Raw genomic sequence first — 21,829 nt, forward strand, 5'->3', positions numbered from 1 at the left:
ACTAGAAAAGTGAACTTTACGCGCCAAGCCTGGTAGGGCTTGTCGAATTTAGTGGGATTACAATACCCATACTCACCACTGATTTCCGTGGCAGACAATCCTAACTAACCGCCCACATTGGAAGGTGGGACTAAACAAATACTGCAGATTCTGGATACTACAACAATTGGAGCTATGTATCTGTAGAATGGTTTTTAACATTGCAAATGTACAAGGATAATATGTATTTGTAAAGTGCCAGTTCATCGCAAACGGCGCTGAATAAAGGACGTTTATTATTACCCAATGGTACTCATTTTATCGAGCTCAGAATGATGACAGGCTGAGTGGACCTGCTGGTATTTTAACCTGTGGCCATGAGGTCAAACACAGGCCCCTACAGTGGACGTATTTGTCACCACCAGACCCAGCAAGGGTGGAGCTAACCCCTGGCATTAATGGTGTATTACAGGTTGAGACACACAGCCAACACATGATAACCTTTATTCCAATTGCCCGGGGGCAGTTCAAGGCTCTTACCTAGATATTAGAAAGAATTATAGCTGGGTAACAGTGAGTTACAGAGATGCTTTTCGCAAAGGGGTTCTGAGTGATATCAACTAGACAAGAGCGGAGCTTGAGTGGTGTATGATGTAACTCGGAATCCCAGGGAGAAATGATCTCCCTACTTCACTTTTTACCCATCTATAATGCCATGTTATTTATGGCCCCCCAAATAATCTGCTCCTGCTTTCAACTGCTGCACAGGAACAGGGGAGAGAAGGAGGAGCCATACATAACATAGCCGATCCCCCCTGTCTCATATAAAAAGTAAATACATGACCCCCTGCACCCACCCATTCCCCACCTCCTACCCCCATCCTGAGTCTTTCCATGCCTCTCCTCCAGAAGCTGTGCTCCCTACTTTCCAGCACTGATCTGACAGGCTCTCACAAAGTCCATACATAGCAGCCTAGAATTTCTTTATGACGCAGCAACAGCGGGTAACAGCCCTTTATGAAACAACTGCTGCTTCGTCACAGCAGTTAACTACTGGATTTAGAATCCAGTCATTCATACTAATGGGTCTCTATGGGAGCCATGCATAACAAGGAGATGAAAGAGGAGTAGAACTGCTGTTTGCATTGAAGCCAGTATCGTGAGACCATTGGAATCCTTACCAGCTAGAAGACGGTGGGAGGTATATTTGCTTCAGGAGCTAACAAGTGATTGATGAGGGTACAGCTGTGCATAGGTGCAGAATATCCCAGTTACTTAGAGGCATAAACTCATACATTTTAAATGACTTAATCATCTCGACGTCAATCCGATACAAATGACTAAATACTCCAATAAGGGGATGGCCAAATGTAAAAAATGCTCTGGAGCATGGGGAACTGCACTACTAAGTAGATTTTAATTTAATCAGCAAATCAAGTAACTTAATTAGCTAAATAAGGCTTCTTGATACACATATAAGTTAGAAATCTTGAAGGTTTATTAAAACATTAAAGTTCATTACAGGAGGCAAAATATGTTTAGTCTCAATTCAAGCAAAAGTTATAAAAATATATACAGGAAATTAGCATAAGGCTCAATAAAATTGCAGAAATCAGTTGCCGGCACCAGATGGGGCTGGCATTTAAGCTAATAAAATCAGCGTGGAAATTCGGGTCTCAAGAGGAATCTGGAAATTAATCTAAGTCCTAAGCATGAGACAGACTAGCATTGGCCTGTTCTCTAAGAGTCAGATCAAGTAGCTCTGGCTCACCTCCAAAATGAGGCTTCCTTTATAGGAAAATACACAATCAAAATTACAGTCATCATAAGGTGAGCAAAATGTTACACAGGCTCAGCGAATCACAATACAGAATAAAGTGCAACTGTCAGTACCACTTTCAGGGGGTCATGGTGCATGCTGGGCTACTGGTCCCAACTGTGGTGGTTGAGGCCTTTTGCTGCTGATGTCACGGGTCCTGGCCGACTATGGATCCTGTTGCGCTGGGCCAAGTACCCCTTCTGCACTTGACTCTCAGTGCTAGCTGTGGTCGAGCAGTCAAGGCTTCCTCGGAGGAGAAGGAGATAGAGGTCAGTGAACATGACTCAACCTCAAAGTGCAGACAGTACGAACAATAAATCAATGTCCAGCCAAATACTTGCTTTTATTAAAAAAAGTCGTATTTTATTTCTAATTCTAGAAATGCAAAGAAATGCAACATTCAAATGCGATAATAACAATCCCCTTGAGGTCAGGACTCTAGTAATTACCAGCCTAATGCCTGTCCCATCCTCCTTCGTGTAACGTGTTCAGGGTTATTCCCTATTCACTGGTGGCCACATCATGGAATACAAACTATTAGGCCACACTGAAGTGTTCATTTTTGAATGTCCAGGCTTGCAGTTAAAAGCGAGTATGGTGCCACAGCACCTTCAGCAATGAATCCTCTGGGGCTGCTGGTCAACTTCCAGCGATTGGAGATGCTCCCACTCTTCGGATACAAAAGGTAAGTTGCGCCTCCCATAGCAAAAGAGGTGGGAGTCCTTCAACTCCTAACTGGAGCTCCGGCGAGGGTGCAACATCCTCAGCGATATCCTCAGGAAAACAGTCTGGTGCAGTTGGCAGGCTTGACCCAAAGGTCACTGCAGTAATCCCTTTGATCGAGCCACAACCCAAACAGTTGGCCACAGCGATACCGGTGGCCCCTTCTGGTATACGAGTTTGCCACTTGGCTCGCTATCGGGGGCTGACTCTTCAAGGCATCTGCCTTAAAAAAGTGTAATGCTCCAGCCCAATTAAGTTCACCGGTGGCCCCTTCTGACATATGGGGTCACTGCTGTGCAGCAATGTGGGCCTGTTTCTTCCTGCACGGTGCACTTCACACAGCTGAGATTACGACGGACCTCTCCTGACATATAGGGGTCCCCGGCTTGTTACTGCACCGGGCAATGACCCATATTGCTGCACAGCTGCTCTAACCAAATGTTGCTCAGGGATTCCTTTTGACAGGGTTCCAACTGGACCTCGTTTTCTCCAACACTCTTCTGTTCCTTACAGGACACACTGGTTTTGCCAAGCAGTCAACCAATAATGCTCTAGGCTCCAGGGCAGGTGGTCTTGGTGTCTCTGGGTGATAGATATCCCCTTACCCAGAAGGCAACAGCGGCCGCCATAAATAAAGGGTGGTGGAGCAGGTGGGATCCCGTGGGAGTCGTTGCACGGGGGAGGAGTGGGAGAGGGGTAGGGGAGTGGGTGAGTTAGAAATACAATATTTAAAAAACGTACCTTTTGCTGCCGGCCGCCTTCAGCGTCTCGTCGCACTGCCTCTTCTCTCTTCTTCCTGGGTCCCAGCAGCCCAGCGCAGGGACTGGTCTGAGCGGGCAGGAAAGACGCCCTGCTCAGACCATGGAGTCTGTGGGGTTTCTCCAGCCCAGGGCTAGAGAAAACATAAGTGCACATGTGTGTTTTGGTCGGCCTGAGATGGCCGGCTAACACACACATGAGCACTTAGGGAGTGGAGTGCACGTAGCACTCCTCCTCTCCCCTCCCATGCGTTGGCCCCGCCCCTCCCAACACCGCTGGCTCAGAGCCGGCAAATACAAAATAAAACAATGAAAGAACATCATTTTATTTTCCATTTGAGGGCTCTGAGACAGGCAGTGGGGAGACGCTCCTCCGCCATTGCGGAGGAACTGCCACTTCCAGCAGAAAGGATAGTAGGCAATGGCACACACTTCCCATTCTCACACAACCCATCTGGCTGCTTGGCAGATCACACCCTACATGTGAATAACAGCATGAAAAAGCACGGGCAAGGCACAAGCCCAGTGAGCACGCACTTTTGGATGACTTTTTCTGGACAAATAAAAGAAAAGATGGATAAATAGCAATAAGAATGGTGTGCATCCATCACTTTTGTTGAACATGCTTGGCAGATGACACATTTTTTGAGGACTCAACTTCCCCATCTTATAGACCTTTTCCAGGCACCAAATATAATTTAGGGTCTGTGTCTTTGAAGTTTTATATTGGGGTCTGCTTCTTTTCATCTTCCTTTATGAAAGAGGTCTTCCACAGCAGGACCGACTCCGAAGTCCATCGCCCACGACATAATTCATGGGAGTGACCTGAGTTTACACCTGGATGTCAGCCAAATGTGATATGTGCATCAAAGGGTTAATCCAGGACTCTCAGTCCTATTCGTTATGATGCTCTTCTCAGTTACATCTCCCTTCATTAGATGTGCCCCCTCCTGGTGGTCTATCACTGAATCAAAGAGCAGTCTTTTGAGATGTGAAGAGAGTCTGTTTCTTTTCTCCAGAGTGTCCTCACTCAGCTCACCGAAATGCAGCAATACTCAAATTTGTCTGGGGGATTCCTCTCCTCCTCATGTCTTCACCAGGCAGGCCACAGTTTCCCAAAATGAAACCAAGCGGCCTCCATACTCTGTACCATTACAGGCACATTCACTCAGTGTACATTCATAGCAAACTTCCTATTCAGCACCAATACCTCTTTGCATTGTGCCCTCACATGTACACATGCATCGAGCACGCATTCACTCAACGAATCAAAAAAACTTTATTAAGTTGCAAAAGCAGCCATAAAAGTGCACCAATGCAAATAAAATCAAGCGTACATATCCAGCTTCTCTTCAACATTTCCCAAGGTTAAACATTTATAGCATAAAAGTGCATGAAATAATATAAAAAACAAATAAACCTGCATTTCCAACTTCTTCTTAGTTTTTTACAAGAGATAAAAAATGGCTCAAATAAAGGGCAGGGTACAACAGAAACAGGCGAAAGAGATCCAAAAATTCCTGTGCTTTTTGAATGAACTAGCAGTGTGAATGGCTGGTAACACATGACTCAGAGATATAAGGGCATATAAAAGGTTTAAACGAGAAAAGGCACGCTAATCAAAGTGCATTGTGCCCCGAGAGCGCACTGCAGCAGGCAGGAAGGAACTTACACAAAAACAAAACATTTCTAGATTTAATAAAAGGAACTAAAAACAGCTGAGTAAATCTTTCATAAAAACCATAAAATAAAATATAACATGGATTGACCGAAGGTATTATTTCAAAGGCCAGTTCTGGATTCGAAATCGTGCTGATAACCTAGTGGTAAACAGAGCAAATATTTAATCGTGTCAGCCCTAAAACGAAACAATAAGGAACGTTCCCATCTCCCACCAACATTCCGCACATAGCTAGTAGGGGAGTCCTCAGGGCTTACATGTAAGTAAGCTGCAACAATGGGTTTGGATGTTTCTGTGTTTAGCCTTCGAGCCTGTGCTAGCAATAAGGCCTGTACTTGCTTTTGCCCAGAAGAGATGTATGATGCAGCATTGGCAAAAATATGACTTAGGCTGATATCTTCAAACGCCTTCTTTACATAAGCCAGCCAGGGAATAGTGAGGCCTCCAGCACAACAGTAGCTAATTCTGTCTCTTATGAGAGAGGCCTCCTTAATTATCCAAATGGACAGCCATAAGAATGGGGGGTGGGTGCACATTCAATCAGTAAGCATAAACCCAACTCCCTGTGTCACATAAAAGGAGGGGTAGGTCGGGAACAGACAAAATCTGTCTGCAGTATGATTTTTCTCCATCTGAGACAGTGCTTAATTTGAGCCGGAGCTTTCCAGTGCTGAGCACTGGCACTTAATTGGATTCCGGTGCTCTGCACCTAATTGTGAACACCACACTTAGGGCAGTCTGCCACAAGGTGGCGCTGCTCATGTAATTTAGAGATGAGCAGTATAACAGTTGTTTAGGAAAACGTTATACATAAAAAAAATCCTAATACCTGCCTCCCCAGCCATTCCTTCAACTTTGGGGACCTAGAATAATCTGAATGGTCGCATTTACATGCGAGAGAGATGGTTAGTAGTTGTTTTGGCAGCAATGACAGGGGCGATGGGTGGTGCAAGCTGCAGTGGCCTCCTGGTCAGAACCCTGGCACTTCATATTTTACAAATTAAGCACTGAGAGCCTTGCATTCTGCGATACCTCAAATTTCGGACCTATAAGAGGAGTGGGGCAAGCACCCTACCACCAGGTGGAGATGGGAGGCTAAGAAGTGTGCCAACTGCCCTGGATAGCTTCATGCTACGCTGCGTTATGTTTGGACCCATTAGCCTGCTGCGCTAAATGTGACCCCCAAATAGGGAAAAGTGCTGGTGCTTAGCAGGCGGTTAGATTCAACTAAAATACTAGGGGTTCGAATGCACTTATGGCCACGCACCATTATAAGTGATTTTGTAAAATGTGTCGATAAATCAAGGGTGCCCATAAAATGCACAAAAGAGTGGACTAACGGGTGCAGGACTTTAGGTTTACGGGCAATTAACACGGCATCGTCTGTGTATAGCAGTGCAAGGACGGGGGCACCATTTATGAATGGAATATCTGGGGTGCAGGAGATCAGTTTGGAGGTGAGCTTATTTATGTATTGAATGAACAGCGAGGGGGAGAGCATGCAACTTTGCTGGACCCCTCGCTCTATATTATTTCATCAAACACTTCGCCATTCTTACCCTGGCCTTGGTGTTTGCCCGCAGAGATGCTAGGAGATGGACAAGTGTCATGCCCAGCCCCATTCCAAGAAGGAGCTGCCATAGCTTTCAACAGTTTAACCAATAAAAAGCCATGGACAAGTCCATTAATGCGAGTTAAGGTGGAGTTTGTTTTGCCACAGTGTATTTCCCTAGGATTCAACATTGCTCTATGGTGCCTATGTGATTGCGGATGCCGTATTGACAAGGATTTAATATGTTATTGTCCTCAGCCTTCTCAGAGATCCCATTGTATATGACCCTACCCAATATTTTAGTGGTCTGGCGATCAAGGAAATTGAGCGATACCAACTTGGCAAGGACCGGTCCCCCTTTTTAAAGATCGGGACAATAGTGGATGTAGCCCAGGAACTTCGTATGTTAAAGTGGGTTAAACTGTTAAAAACATTGGTCAACATAGGGGCCCAGAAATTAGTATTGCATCTAGGAAGAATATGCCACTCACACCTCACTGTTCATGTGTCAGCTAATTAGAGATGCAAGTCACTTATCAGCTCTCACATTTGTCACAGCGCCGCAAAGGGACTTGCTGGCTGGGCCTGAAGCTGCGTGGGCTAGCATATCCCATTGGAGGGTAATAACTTCCCTCTAGCGCCTTGAAGTTATTGTTTTGTAGCGTTTCATGAGGGTGGACACTACAGATGGGTCTCATGGGTTGGTGTTAAGAGTCTTACGCAATAATCGATTAGCTTCTGGAAATTTGTGATCAAACCACCGCGGTGCAGTGTGAGCTGGTTTAAGGGAGTCTGAGGACAGAGTGCTTAATCCTGTCACAAAAAGTCACAAAACAGCTAGCTATCGCCCCTTTTCCAACATCATCTGCCAGGCACTCCATGACAAGCTCTGTGTGTTTGGCGACTACTTGTCCCAAGGATTGGGGTGGGTGATGGAGTCTCCAGAATAGCCCCAGATTGTCCGTAGATGGTGTTAGGTTGCTGAGCCTGGCCTCTGCTATGACTGAATCTCTAAATGGGAGGGTCAGGGCAAGCTCAATTGGGTTGTGATCACCAAAATCTGAACAAATAATAATAATGCCACGTAAAAACAAACAAATTAAATTACAAGAAACAAAAATATAGTCAATAACAGACGAACAGGTCCTGCCCCGAAACATAGGCAGCTGCAGGTCACCAGACCCCTCTACTTCCGGCACGTTATGCAAATTCGATGTCGAAAGGAAAACCTCCAGCTCTTCGCCCCACTCATTGGGCCTTTGTCAATAACTGTCCCTTTCAGATGGCTCAGACTTGGCTGCCTTTGATGTTCCCTGCCAGACATGAGTACAAATGCTGGCCCTCACCAGAGGCTCTCTCCACAATAAAATCAATGTAGTCAAATAGGCCAGGAAGTCTGTGATTTGGCACGCTGTCAAAGTTATTGTTGTAAAGATTAATAAGGTGTTAGGTCAAGGCCCCCTTGAACACTACTACCTGGAAATCAATACCGGGAATGTCTAGGTCCTCTGCAAGGCCACCACGAGCCAGGTTTACCTATATCGTTAGGCCCCCAAAAGCGTGACCAGAGCGGTATGGAGTAGCTGGTGTGCTAAAACACATGAACCCATCGAATGCAACGGGATTGGGGTCCCAGGTTTCCTGCAGGAACAAAATGCCATACATTTTTATGACTGCCAGTCCTGGAGGTTTATCTTGGAGCAGAGACCTGTCATATTCCAGCTCACTATATTCATGGAGGGGCCTTCTGCTCTAGTGGCAAGGGGAACTGGACAAAAAATTAGGCTTTCAGTCCCATGCATTAGAAATGTTGGCCCGGCATTCTCCCTGGGCAGAACAGCTAGGCCTGAGGTTGGACAATCAAGCGTGACTACAGACTCCTACAGTCGCCACAAGCAACCTAGGAGCTCCCTGTCAATCGTTCTCGGTGAGACCTGATGAGGGTGCATATCTGTTGTGGCATGTGAAGCCCCATCTTAGCTGAGGCCGCCAGTTGAATAGAGACGGACGCAGTAGATGCTTAGTGGGTTTGTAGAAGTACCCCAGAGGTAGTGTGACATCGCTGGTAAGAACAGATGGCCCATCCATGTGTAGTCTTAGTAGCTTCCCTATGGTGGGCGGGTGTCTGAAGTTCACTACAATGCAGTCCCCATCAATGTCTTTTGGTGAAGGTCCAATCCAACCAACCCTACGCACCATTAGAATTTCATTACTCAGCAGCGCTGACCTTTTTGTGAATGTTAAGCCAGTGGCCCTGTTATGGGCCTGCCTCCAAGACTGATTGTGCTTTAAACAGGGCACTTCTGATAATATCAACACCTACAAGCAGGCCTCACGGAGTAAATTTAACGCCGTAAAACTGGGGCTAAGGTCAGTTCCTCTGGTTTCTTTACTTTCCAAGGCCCTGTGGCCAAACGGGCCAGTTGGTTTCGGTGACAGATTTCTGTGCATGCCAGTGCTAGGAGCCCCTGCATCTCGTTCAGTAAGGTTAGGGCCAGTAGTGTTGCGATTCATTCTGTGTTCCATGAAGTGGGCATTATAGAGTTCACATTCCGCACTGATGTTGTTGCTGGATAGGGTTTCCTTGTTGTGCAATTGTATGGCCAGGGGCAACTACATGGTCGACAGTACTAGCATTGTGGGTAATCTGGTTACGAACCGTTGTTTTGGGCTTACACAGGTTTGACGGTTGGGCTTCCATGGCAGCCACTCGCTCCTTGATTGGGCTAATGTGAACGCGTAGGATTATGACAAAGTTCTTGCATATTTCCTCAATACTTAACGTTCCCGAAGTCATCAGGTCAGGCCCCTTGCCTCCTTTTAATTAACTTGTAATGTTGACCGGGGGTTCGGATGCTAGTCCTTTTGCATTTAGCAACTGGTTCGGGAGATGACTTTACACTGATTGAGCTAGGTGGTACCAAGCAAGCACACGGATTGTCCTTGATTGCTGTGACCCCGTTTTCAGCTCCTACAGGGCTGGGGATGGGTGCCCCACCAACCTCTCCTAGCGCTTCTTCCACCGTTAGGTCACAGGTCTTGTCCCCAGGTATGCTGGTGCTGAGAGCCAACTCCCAGAGTCCCCGCCGATGTTCGAAGGACAGACTGCACTCAGTTAGAGCTATTGCATTTGATATGTCCACTTTTGACTTGCTCAAGCCTGGTGTCTATGCTTGTTGGCCTCTGGGGTAGTGTGGTGCGCTCAGACGTTTTTCGTTTGCCCATGATGTGCAAGTGTTGCAGCACCTGCTTGCCATTAACAAAGTACTTGTATTAGGCTGGTGACCACATTGTAGAGTTGACCAAGCCCAGCCTCAAACGTCCATGGGGGACTGGAAGTACTTGCTAACAGCCCCCCTCACTGGGAAGCTATATCCAGGGGATAAGATCTCAATCTCAAACGGAGCAACACGTAGGCAGACTGTGGCTGTGAGAGGCAGGGTTGATGAAAGAAGTGTAGAAATGATTGCTTACCAAAAAGGGACGATGTTAGAGGGGTGGCCCAGCCTTGTGTGGCCCTCTTACTGGCACAAATGGGCCTGCCCATGGCCAGGCCTCGCCCGCATGTGTCCCGCGCTGCGGTCATCTAACATGCTTTTACAACCCTCAGGGCCAGGAAATTATTTTGGCGTATCCGGGCGCAAAACACAGTGGGAGATGGAGTCCCTAGATTCAGCTTCAGTCCTCCAAAAGACTTCCTGCTCTGCGGGTGTCTAGCACGCTTTAACAATGCTCAGGACAAAACCAAAGGGGATGATGGAAGGAGTGTTGAACATTGCAAGCACTCACCCCCAGTCAACTGATCTGGGTTTAATCCATCATCATTCTTTAGCTCACTCTGCCACCCCAGTTCAGACATGGCCATATGCAAATCAGTCTGACCCTGTGCCTCAGGGGAACAGTCTAGCCCGAACTGCCAAGCCATGTCTTCCCTGGACCAGAAACAAGCATCCTGGGACCGGTTTCTGGCTAATCAGCCATCATCAGCCAGGCTAGCTTGAGTCCAGTGGCAAAGTGAGCAAGGGACCCACGTCTGGGCATACCCTGCCATCTTAGGGGGAACAAAGCAAAACCAAAGGGGATGATGGACGGAGTGTTGAACATTGCAAGCACTCACCCCCAGTCAACTGATCTGGGTTTAATCCATCATCATTCTTTAGCTCACTCCGCCACCCCAGTTCAGACATGGCCATATGCAAATCAGTCTGACCCTGTGCCTCATGGGAACAGTCCAGCCCGAACTGCCAAGCCATGTCTTCCCTGAACCGGAAACAAGCATCCTGGGACCGGTTTCAGGCTAATCAGCGTCATCAGCCAGGCTAGCTTGAATCCAGTGGCAAAGTGAGCAAGGGACCCACGTCTGGGCATACCCTGCCAACTTAGGGCAAACAAAGCAAAACCAAAGCCAAGCAGCGCGATGTGGTGGCTGCTGGTTAGCTTAGCTCCGTCTTGAAGCCCTTCTCCTCGACTATCCGCCACATATATCCGCTCTTCGAACCTCTGACCTGCAACCGGAGCCCCCGCTGACTCGACCGACACCTTGATCGCAGCGGAGTGCCCCCAATATCCAGAGATCTGAAGACCGGAGTTTGAGGCGTCCACACGGGGCGGTGGTGTACACGCAACAGCCGACAGCATAACGACGCACGGCGGAGCCGCTTGTGTGCCAGCGGGAGGCCTGGCCGAAACATCGCATTTCCCCCCGGGACTTCCTAATGCGGTGAGAGCGCCCGCTCATCCTGTGCATCGCAGGTGGAGCGTATACTGACAGCAGCTGGGCCCGTGATCAAAGTGTTTGCCTGAGATCTTGCCCGTAGATGCCCTGCCGATAGAGACTGGCCTGGACAGGCATCGGTTGCCTTCACGTCCCGTGGCTCTGCTACGCCCGCGCTACGGGCACATTCCATCCTGGGGGGTAGTAGCGGTACAAGCCCTCAAGACCACGACTGATTCTGCCTCACCCGGCCTGATGCCACAATAGACAGGAGTTGCGGAGTTGCTTGAGACTGCGCTGGAAGACTTGGGTGTGACTAAGGGTGTGACCTTTACTGAACTGGCTGGGGCTGCTTTTTCCTTGTGGATCGCTGCAGCCTGGCACCCGGGTTCGGGTGTGCGGGAGGACTGAGCACATTGGTAGACTACCCTGAAGGGCCGTGGGCACAGATCTGTCACTCTTGGATCCCACCGCTCCCAACCAACCAAAGACACTAGCAGCGCAGGAGCCAGATACGTCCCCCGATTCACCGCCAGGGAACTCCACGGACCACGGGTGGTGCAACTAGTCAACTGAACCGTGAACACTGCCTGAGCCTTTCACAATGTCGGGCTCGAAGGGGTCGAGAATGATCCAGCAGAATAAGCTGGACCACTACACGCTACCAAAGACCTAACCCCAAGACCAGCGGGCAAAGGATAAGGCAGGTGGAGAAACGGAGGAACAGCCCTCGGAACTCATGCTCAAAGATGTAATGGAGGCCATTTCTGGAGTGCGGACATCTATGGAACACCGAATGGACGTGCTCTCCACAGACGTCACGTTGATACGGGCGGACCTGTCGAAGATAAACGAAAAAGTCAAACAATTGGAAATTACCGCCATGAGCCTGGTAGACAACACTTCCCACCTTCAGGCTGAGATACGCAAATGACAGTCCTTCCGGAAGTTTGCTGAGGGTAAGCTCGATGACTATGAGGGACGCACTTGTCGCAATAATGTGCGCATCCTGGGTGTGCCGCAACGGGCAGAGGGGCAGGCCCCGGACCTCTTTGTCGAGGAACTTATACTTACCCACCTCCAACCTAAAGGCCTGTCAAAATTCTTTGTGATTGAAAGGGCGCACAGGGTCCCGGGGGGACGACCGAAGCCTGGGGCTCCCCCACGACCGATACTGGCACGTGTGCTGAATTACCACGACAGGGACACCATTCTCCAAAATGCCAGAGTGGGTCCGCCACTCAAGTATGAAAACGCTACGATCACCTTTTTCCCGGACTTCACGCAGGCGGTCCAGAAGCAACGCCGCTCTTTCCTGGCGGTGACAAGGGGTTAAAGTATGGTATGCTGTTCCATGCGCGCCTCCGGGTGGAATCCAGCGGTAGGGCCTGGTTCTTTGACACCCCGGAGTCTGCATCAGACTGGCTAGAGGATTGGCGTGGGGTCTAGGACCATGCTCCCGACCAGAAAGACTAGCGGCTTTGCCGGATAAGGAGCGACCGCATGCTGGAGGCACTTCGGACCTTGTTATGCGGCAGTGTGGTCCCCTGCATCGGCGGGGGCCTCAGGTATCGATTCATGGGGGGTCTCACCTCCTCACGGGGCCTGATACCATCTAACAATGAATGACTCTAAGACTTGCACTCTCGAGGAGCGGATGAGACATTGACCATTTTGAGAGGGGAAGGGGGGAATGTAGCGACTCTTTCACCCCCACATTTCTACTTTTAGTTTCCTAGTTGGGCGACAGGTCACTCTGCAAGTTGGAATCATGGGCAGTTTAAGGCCCGGAGTGCAGGGGGGCAGGGAGGGGGGTTGTTGGGGTTGGGGTAACTTTGTTAGTTTTCTTTGTTTTAAATCAGCACGGGCAGACGCTATCGGGGGGGAACTGTTGACTTCACATCTCCCACGAACAAATGCATGGCGACTGCAATCTTAAACTCTTGAGCTGGAATGTGAATGGATTACGGGACAAGATCAAGAGATGTGTTGTGCTCCATTACATTAGGAGACATGCCCCTGATGTAGTCCTCCTACAGGAGACCCACCTAGTGGGCAATACTTGCAAGGCCCTCAACAGATGGGGCTACAAGTTAGTGGCACACGCAGGTTTCACCACTGGTTCCCAAGGCGTGGGTATATTGCTGCAGGGCTCTCTTCCCTTTATTGTCCAGTCCACATGGGCAGATGACCTAGGGCGATACATTGGTGTCACGGGACAATGGGAGGGGCACACGATCACCTGCATGTCTATCTATGTACCTCAATCTCACACGTTTCAAAGACCTGGGGACAGTGCTGCTCTCCCTACGGGAGGGCCTTTTTTTTTTTTGTTTTTTTGTTTTGTTTTTTTAAAAACCTTTATTACAATTTCAGAGAAATACAAGTATGGGCCTACAACCAACAGGCCGGCCGCTAAAATGCAGTGTAACCCTAGGCACAGCTGAACATTCACATCGATGAAGCAACAAAAAAGGGGTCACTGGAGAGTTAATCATCGCAGTCGGCCGCAACCGCAGTCCATAAACAAACAAGAAAGGTTTCATATTTTTAGGAAACGAAAAACAGCAAACACACAAGGCAGAGGAAATTAATAACAGTAGCATGTGCCCCTCGCATCGAGGGAGTAATCCAACCCGGGTAGACAGAGGGGGGGGGGCAAGGCCGAAGAAACCAAATTCGCATGTCGCAGGAGCATACAGGAATGCGCGGGCTAGGGAGACAGAGCGGCATCTATCTCACGCATCTGAGGCGGGGCGCATATACCTCCACGATAGGAGTTCCAGGGACCCCACACCTTAATCCACTTCCCAGGCTTGCCTCTCGCCACATACACCGTTTTCTCTCTGAACATACACCAGTCCATGTGTTCTTTCCACTCGGAGACCGTGGGTGGCCTCTGGGAGCCCCACAATTGTGCAATGTCACGCTTCGCTACCATATAGCCCAGAGTCACCCATTGCGTCTGCGTCACATTGTAATCAGTCGGCTCCCAGACATTCAGCAAACATCTTCGTGCCTCCGGCAACAAGGCAACATGCGTGACTTCTTCTAACACCGCATGCACTCTGCACCAAAACCGAGTCACCTCCGGACACTCCCACAGGATATGGAGGAAACTCCCCAGGAGTCCACAGCCTCGCTTACACAAACCATCCACCGAATACCCCATACGCATCAGAGCAGGCCCCGTGACGTACACTCTATGGAGTATTTTAAGCTGGACGAACCGCAACCGGGCCGGGATAGCCACCTCTTTCGGGGAGGCCACCGCCGACACCCAATCCTCGTCGTCCAGTTCTAAACCGTCGGCAATCCATGTCTCCCGCAATGAAGCCAGCAAACCCATCCGATCATTAATAAGCTTCTTATAAATCAGCGAAATGGTGCTATCCGGCACATAGCCGTCCAATATCCTGTCCTCCAACGGGGAATGCTCCGGAATAGCCGCCACGTCCGAAAACACGGAACACAAGGCATGATGGACCTGAGCATACCGATAGTATTCCCTATCATTCAACTGGTATTCAGTTTTCAGCATGTCGAACGTCTTAAATTTCCCTTTCGTCCAGAGATCCCCTACCGTGCTGATACCAATCGTATCCCACTTATCAAAGCCTTTTGTAGTATACAGATAACCCAAACGCTGGGACGCATACAATGGCGTAGCCCGAGTCAAACGATCCCTCCACCCCATCGCCGCGTACCGCGACCCGCGTCGGGCCCGTCAACCGCGCATCAAGGGACCCCGAGTATAGCGCTCGATTATAGTCTCCGCCCGGCAATAGCAATTTGTCCATCTCAAAGGCCGGGTTCAAAGCAGGGCCATACATCCCGTGATTGACGGCAGCCAACTGGGAGGCCCAGTAGTATCGCTTAATGTCAGGGAGGGCGACCCCCCCATCATACCACGGTAGAGTTAGTTTGGCAAGAGCAATCCGCGGCCGCCCATCCCAAAACAATCGACGCTGGAGACACTCCACCTCCCGAAAATAACGGGCCGGCACTACGTCCATGGTGTTCTGCAGGGCGTACAAAAAGCGTGGCAGCGACATCATTTTGAACAGTGCTGCCCGGCCAAGTGGCGAGAGCGGCAACCGCCGCCAACCCGCCACATCCGCCCTTAGGCGCTGAAGGGGGGGAGGAGATTCCGTTCGTAGCGGGCCACCGGGTCCAGTGTTATAAAAATTCCCAAATACGTAAATCCCGACGGCGCAATCTGGATAGGGCACCCCCGCGGAAGGGGGGGGGCCTCCCCGGAAAGAACGTATACACAGGACTTAGCTCAGTTGATGACCAATCCGGAATTGCGACCAAAGGAGCTCAAAACATCCACCAACACAATGAGCGATTTGCGCGGTGATGCAAGATACAAAAGGATATCGTCCGCGTATAGGGAGACCCAATCCTCGTATTCCGGCGTCCATCTAAGGCCACGCATCGAGGGTTCCCACCGCAACCACTCCGCAAGGGGCTCCAGACAAAGCGCAAAAAGAAGAGGCGACAGTGGACATCCCTGTCGGGTGCCCCTACCCAAAGCAAAGGGAGCCGAGACACGTCCGTTGACCACCACCTGTGCCAGTGGATTGTCATAAAGCAATTTCACCCAACCGATAAAACCCGGGCCAAAACCAAAGTTCGCCAATGCTGCCCAGATGTACGGCCATTCCAAGGTATCAAACGCCATGGTAGCGTCCAAGGACGCCAAAATGGCCGGCTCACGAATGAATGGAGCGCGAGCAAGGACGCCATGCAATCGCCGCAGGTTCAAAGCGGTATTGCGATGGGGTATAAAGCCGGATTGATCCTGATGAATCAGGTCGCCCACAACCCGGATCAGACGATTGGCCAGTACCTTGGCGAGGATTTTGGGCTCCGCGTTTAACAAGGAGATGGGCCTGTAAGAAGCACACCGATCCCGCGGCTTCCCCTCCTTATGGATAACCACAATAGTAGCAAGACGTTGGTCAGGGGGGAGGGATCCCGCCGCCTTAGCCTCAAGGAACATGTCTCGGAGATAAGGCGCAATCACATCTGGGCGCAACTTGTATAATTCGATGGGAAGTCCGTTAGGACCCATGGCCTTACCCGAGGCAATAGAGAGAATGGCCAAAGCAATCTCATCTGGCGACATCAATACTTTATCCTTATCAGATAGGGAAGGCAGAGTAATGTCTCGAAGCAGCAGTCGAGAGTCTTCCTCCGAGCGCTCTGAGACCGGAGAGTAGACCCCGTGAAAATACTCCGCGAAGCAATCAACTATATCACCGGGGTCCGTCACACACACACCGTCCACCCTCTCAACCTCCGGTACCACTCGACTCGCTCTCTCCTTCTTATCCAACCAAGCAATCAACTTCGCGGCCTTATCACCCATATCATACAAATGCCCCTGTTGCTCCCTGCTCATACTCCTAGCAGATTCAGTAACCAGCGCCTTATAGTCGGCCTGCTTAAGCTCCAACACATGCAATCTTTCATCCGTAACACTTTGCTCCAAATCACTCTCCAACTCAGTGATCTCATCTTCTAGCCGAACAACCTCCTGCGCAGCGCATTTTTTGGTGTAGGAAATGAGAGATAGGGCCTGGCCCCGGAGCACCGTCTTAAAGGCCTCCCAAAGGGAGATGGCGGAAGACACCGACCCCACGTTGTCATTAAAGTAGTGTTCCAGAGACTTAACCAGGTCTGCACGAATCATGGGGTTTCGTAGGTACCAGGGGTTGATCGGCGCCACCCTCCCCTCCGCCCCCAGGGCGATATCTAGGTGTGGGGAGTGATCTGATATACCGCGTGCCAAATGTCGCACCTCCCCGATCATCCCAGCTTGGGCCGCAGGCACTAGCATATAGTCAAGCCTCGAAAGACTACCATGGGCCCCGGAATGGAAGGTATACTGCGCCTGTCCAGGGTGTTTCAACCGCCAGCAATCTATCAGTCCCAGGGTATCCAGAAAGCCCCCCAGCCAGTTCTGGGCCCGAGGGAGGTCCCTAGGGGGGTATCGATCCTCAACTCCGGAAACCACAGCGTTAAAGTCCCCCCCCAGGACCAACACCCCCCCCGGAAGCCCAAGCAGCAGGCGTCCCAAATCGGCATAGGTGGCCGTCTGCAGGCCCGGCGGCACATAGACCGTGACCAGCGTAATCAACCTTCCCTCCCACCTCCCCACCAGCGCAGTGTAGCGCCCTCTGTCTTCGTGGAGCACCTCATCCACCACCAACGGGAGAGAGGTCCTGACTAAAATGCCCACTCCCCTCGAGCCAGAGGTGAAACCAGAATGGGCCAGAAGGCGATACCCTCGTCTGTTCATGGCATGGAAAGAGTTCCCTATGAGGTGCGTTTCCTGCAGGAACACAATGTCAGGCGAAATACGTTTCAAGAACTGCAGGACTACCCCCCGCTTTATCCTGTCCCCCAGCCCATTCACATTCCAGGAAAGAAGTTTCAGCCCCCTACCCCCCATCCCTCCCAACACAAAACATCCCTCTCCCGGGGAGCACAATCAAAGTAGCACAACATGAAATATTACCCCGCCTTGTGAAACAAACAAACAACCCCCAACCCCACCCCATCAACCCCAACAAAACTCCCCCCTCCCTGCACCCCTGCGTGAGCCCGAACAGCCCCCCCAACCTGCAGTGTGCCTGTCGCCCCAATATAAAATTCACTACAGAAAGGACAAAAAAAGAATCCCCAGAAGGAGGAAAGGGCCCCAGCAAGCCCCACGCAACCTCCAAACACCACGGGGCAAAGTGTCACTAACTGGAGTCCAGTGCAGCCACAGGTGCAAAACGTTACCAGTGCAGTCCAGCGCCAAAATCACTGTTCCATTCCTACTCCGTCAGACCCTCTCCGCTCTCCGTCATCCGACCCTCCGGCTCCCGACTCTTGGGCAGGGCATCCAGCCACTCTCCCACCGCCTCCGGCCGGTCGAAGAAGTGTGAGCGACCATCTAGCTCGACCCGCAGCCTAGCCGGGAATAGCATCGCATACTTGAAGTCCATGTCTCTCAAGCGCCGTTTGATGGCCGAGAAACCCATCCGTTGCTTCTGAACCGCTTGCGTAAAGTCTGGGTAAAAGCTAACATTAGAGTTCTCAAATCGTAATGGCCCAGCCACCCTCGACGCCTGCAGGATAGCGTCTCTATCCCGAAAATTAAAAAGTCGGGCAATGATCGGCCGCGGGGGGGCCCCCACCTTAGGCGCACCCCCTGGAACCCTGTGGGCCCGTTCAACAGCGAAGAACTTGCTCAGCCCTTTGGGTGCTAGATGAGTCACCACTAGATCCTCCACAAAGAGATCCACAGCAGACTCCTCCGATCGTTCGGGCACGCCGATAATGCGGACGTTATTCCGCCTGGCCCTGCCTTCAGAGTCCTCGAGGCGACGCTCAGTCAGGTCACTAGTGAGCTGTAGCCTCCGCACCGTCGTCTGCAAAGCGGCCACATCTACCGTTAGGCTCGACGACGCTTGGGCCAACGAGTCGACCCGGTCATTGGTTTTCGACAGGTCCGCTCTGACCAAGGTGACATCAATCAGCACCGAGTCCAATTTGTTGGCCAGAGTATCCAGTTGTTGGTTCACAGTCACCTTCATCTCCTCAATGGCCCCCATGACATCCAGCAGAGTCAATTCGGGTGATGCGCCCGAGGCCTCCTTGGGCGGCTCAGGCGATTTACGTGATCCACTAGGGGATCCCTTTGGCTGCGCATAGCGGTCCATATTGTTGGCCTGGGAATAGGCTCCCCTCCGGGTAGATTTGGGTTTCAGTTTGTCGCCATCCACTCTTGTCGTCATCGTCAGCGATCAGCAAGGTCAGCACCCTCCAGCACCCGGAGGAAGGCTAGGAGATCCGGGCCGCTAGCTGAAGTAGGCCCGTTTACAGGTCAAGACTAGGCTTTGCACTCCGTACTCGGCGCAGCTCTCCCAACGTCTCCTCATCAGTGTCAGTAGACCAACTCGAAACCGAAAGTGAAAGTGCGGGGTCCGGGGCAGGCCCAGCCTGGCATGCCGCTGTTGTTCACTTCGCAGCCGGGCACCTCACCAACCCGAGTCCGGGACCAAGGCCGGAGAAGGCCGCAAACTTCAGATCGCCAAGAAACCGGTTCCCGGAGTCCAATTTCGATTCGGAAAACGAGTGGCACCTTAGCGCAAGATCATAGACAAAAGCCCGTCGAAAAAATCAGGATTATGACAGGATAGCCGTGGGAGGTTGCGGAGGCCCTTGGGAGCCACAAGCCTACGCGGCCATCTTGGTTGCGAGCTAGGCTCCTCCCCCGGAGGGCCTTTTGTTGATGGGAGGAGATCTTAATTCAGTGGTTTTGGGTATGCTGGATAGACATCCCCCGCGAGACATTGGCGCAGCAGCCGAAAGGTTGCCTGATTTTCTGGATACACTCGGCCTCACCGATGCATGGAGAGCATTCCACCCAGACAGTGTCCAGCACACGTTCTACTCAGGTGCACACAACAGCTTCTCCCGTCTTGACTACGTACTCGTCCCTGCAATACAGTTGACATCTATTCGAGAAATTAGACATCTAGCGAGGGGCATATCCGACCACTCCCCGGAATGGGCTCACATGGCGCTGGGACGGGGTGGTGAGGGCAGGATAGCCCCCATAAACCTGTGGCATCTCCGAGACCCTGGGATACGTAAAGCTCTACTACAGGCTATAGACCAATACTTCCAGGAAAACGAGGGCACTGTAGACTCCTCCCAGACGTTATGGGAGGCGTTCAAAACAGTGGTCCGAGAGGAGGAGCCTAGCGCGCAACCAAGATGGCCGCGTAGGCTTGTGGCTCCCGAGGGCCTCCGCAACCTCCCACGTCTATCCTGTCATAATCCTGATTTTTTCGATGGGCTTTTGTTTATGATCTTGCGCTAAGGTGCCACTCGTTTTCCAAATCGAAATTGGACTCCGGGAACGGTTTTTTTGGCGATCTGAAGTTTGCGGCCTTCTCCGGCCTTGGTGCCGAACTCGGGTTGGTGAGGTGCCCGGCTGCGAATTGAACAACAGCGGCATGCCAGGCTGGGCCTGCCCCGGACCCCGTGCTTTCACTTTCGGTTTCGAGTTGAGCTACCAAGACTGATGCGTGGGACATTGGGAGAGCTGCGCAGAGTACGGAGTGCAAGGCCTAGTCTTGAACTGTAAACGGGCCTCTTTCAGTTAGCGGCCCGGATCTCCTGGCCTTCCTCCGGGTGCTGACCTTGCTGATCGCTGACGATGACGACGAGAGTGGACGGCGACAAACTGAAACCCAAATCTACCCGGAGGGGAGCCTATTCCCAGGCCAACAATATGGACCGCTATGCACAGCCAAAGGGATCCCCTAGTGGATCGCGTAAATCGCCTGAGCCGCCCAAGGAGGCCTCGGGCGCATCATCCGAATTGACCCTGTTGGATGTCATGGAGGCCATTGAGGAGATGAAGGTGACTGTGAACCAGCAATTGGATACTCTGGCTAACAAATTGGACTTGGTGCTGATTGATGTCACCTTGGTCAGAGCGGACCTGTCGAAAACCAATGACCGGGTCGACTCATTGACCCAAGCAGCGTCGAGCCTAACGGTAGATGTGGCCGCCTTGCAGACGACGGTGCGGAGGTTGCAGCTCGCCAGTGACCTGACCGAGCGTCGCCTTGAGGACTCCGAAGGCAGGGCCAGACGGAACAACGTCCGCATTATCGGCGTGCCCGAACGGTTCGGAGGAGTCTGCTGTGGATCTTTTTGTGGAGGATCTAGTGGTGACTCATCTAGCACCCAAAGGGCTGAGCAAGTTCTTCGCTGTGGAACGGGCCCACAGGATCCCGGGGGGTGCGCCCAAGGTGGGTGCCCCCCCGCGGCCTATCATTGCCCGACTTTTTAACTTTCGGGATAGAGACGCTATCCTGCAGGCGTCGAGGGTGGCTGGGCCATTACGATTTGAGAACTCTAATGTTAGCTTTTACCCAGACTTTACACAAGCGGTTCAAAAGCAACGGATGGGATTCTCGGCCATCAAACGGCGCTTGAGAGACATGGAGTTCAAGTATGCGATGCTGTTCCCGGCTAGGCTGCGGGTCGAGTTGGATGGTCGCTCCCACTTCTTCGACCGGCCGGAGGCGGTGGGAGAGTGGCTTGATGCCCTGCCCAAGAGTCGGGATCGGGAGGGTCGGATGGCGGAGAGCGGAGAGGGTTTGACGGAGTAGGAATGGAACTGTGATCCTGGTGATGGACTGTATTGGTAACGTTTTGCACCTGTGGCTGCACTGGACTCCAGTTTGTAACGCTTTGCCCCGTGGTATTTGGAGGTTGCGGGGGGCTTGCTGGGGCCCTTTGCTCCTTCTGGGGTTTTTTCTTGTCCTTTCTTCATATTGGGGCGACAGGCACACTGCATGTTGGGGGGGCTGTTCGGGCTCACGCAGGGGTGCAGGGAGGGGGGAGTTTTGTTGGGGTTGATTGGGGGGGGTTGGGGTTTGTTTGTTTGTTTCACAAGGCGGGGTAATATTTTTTGCTGTGCTATTATGATTGTGCTCCCCGGGAGGGGGATATTTTGTGCTGGGAGGGATGGGGGGTAGGGGACTGAGACTTCTTTCCTGGAATGTGAATGGGCTGGGGGACA

Source organism: Triturus cristatus, chromosome 5_1 (assembly GCF_964204655.1).
Source record: "Triturus cristatus chromosome 5_1, aTriCri1.1, whole genome shotgun sequence".
Classification (NCBI taxonomy): Eukaryota; Metazoa; Chordata; class Amphibia; order Caudata; family Salamandridae; genus Triturus; species Triturus cristatus.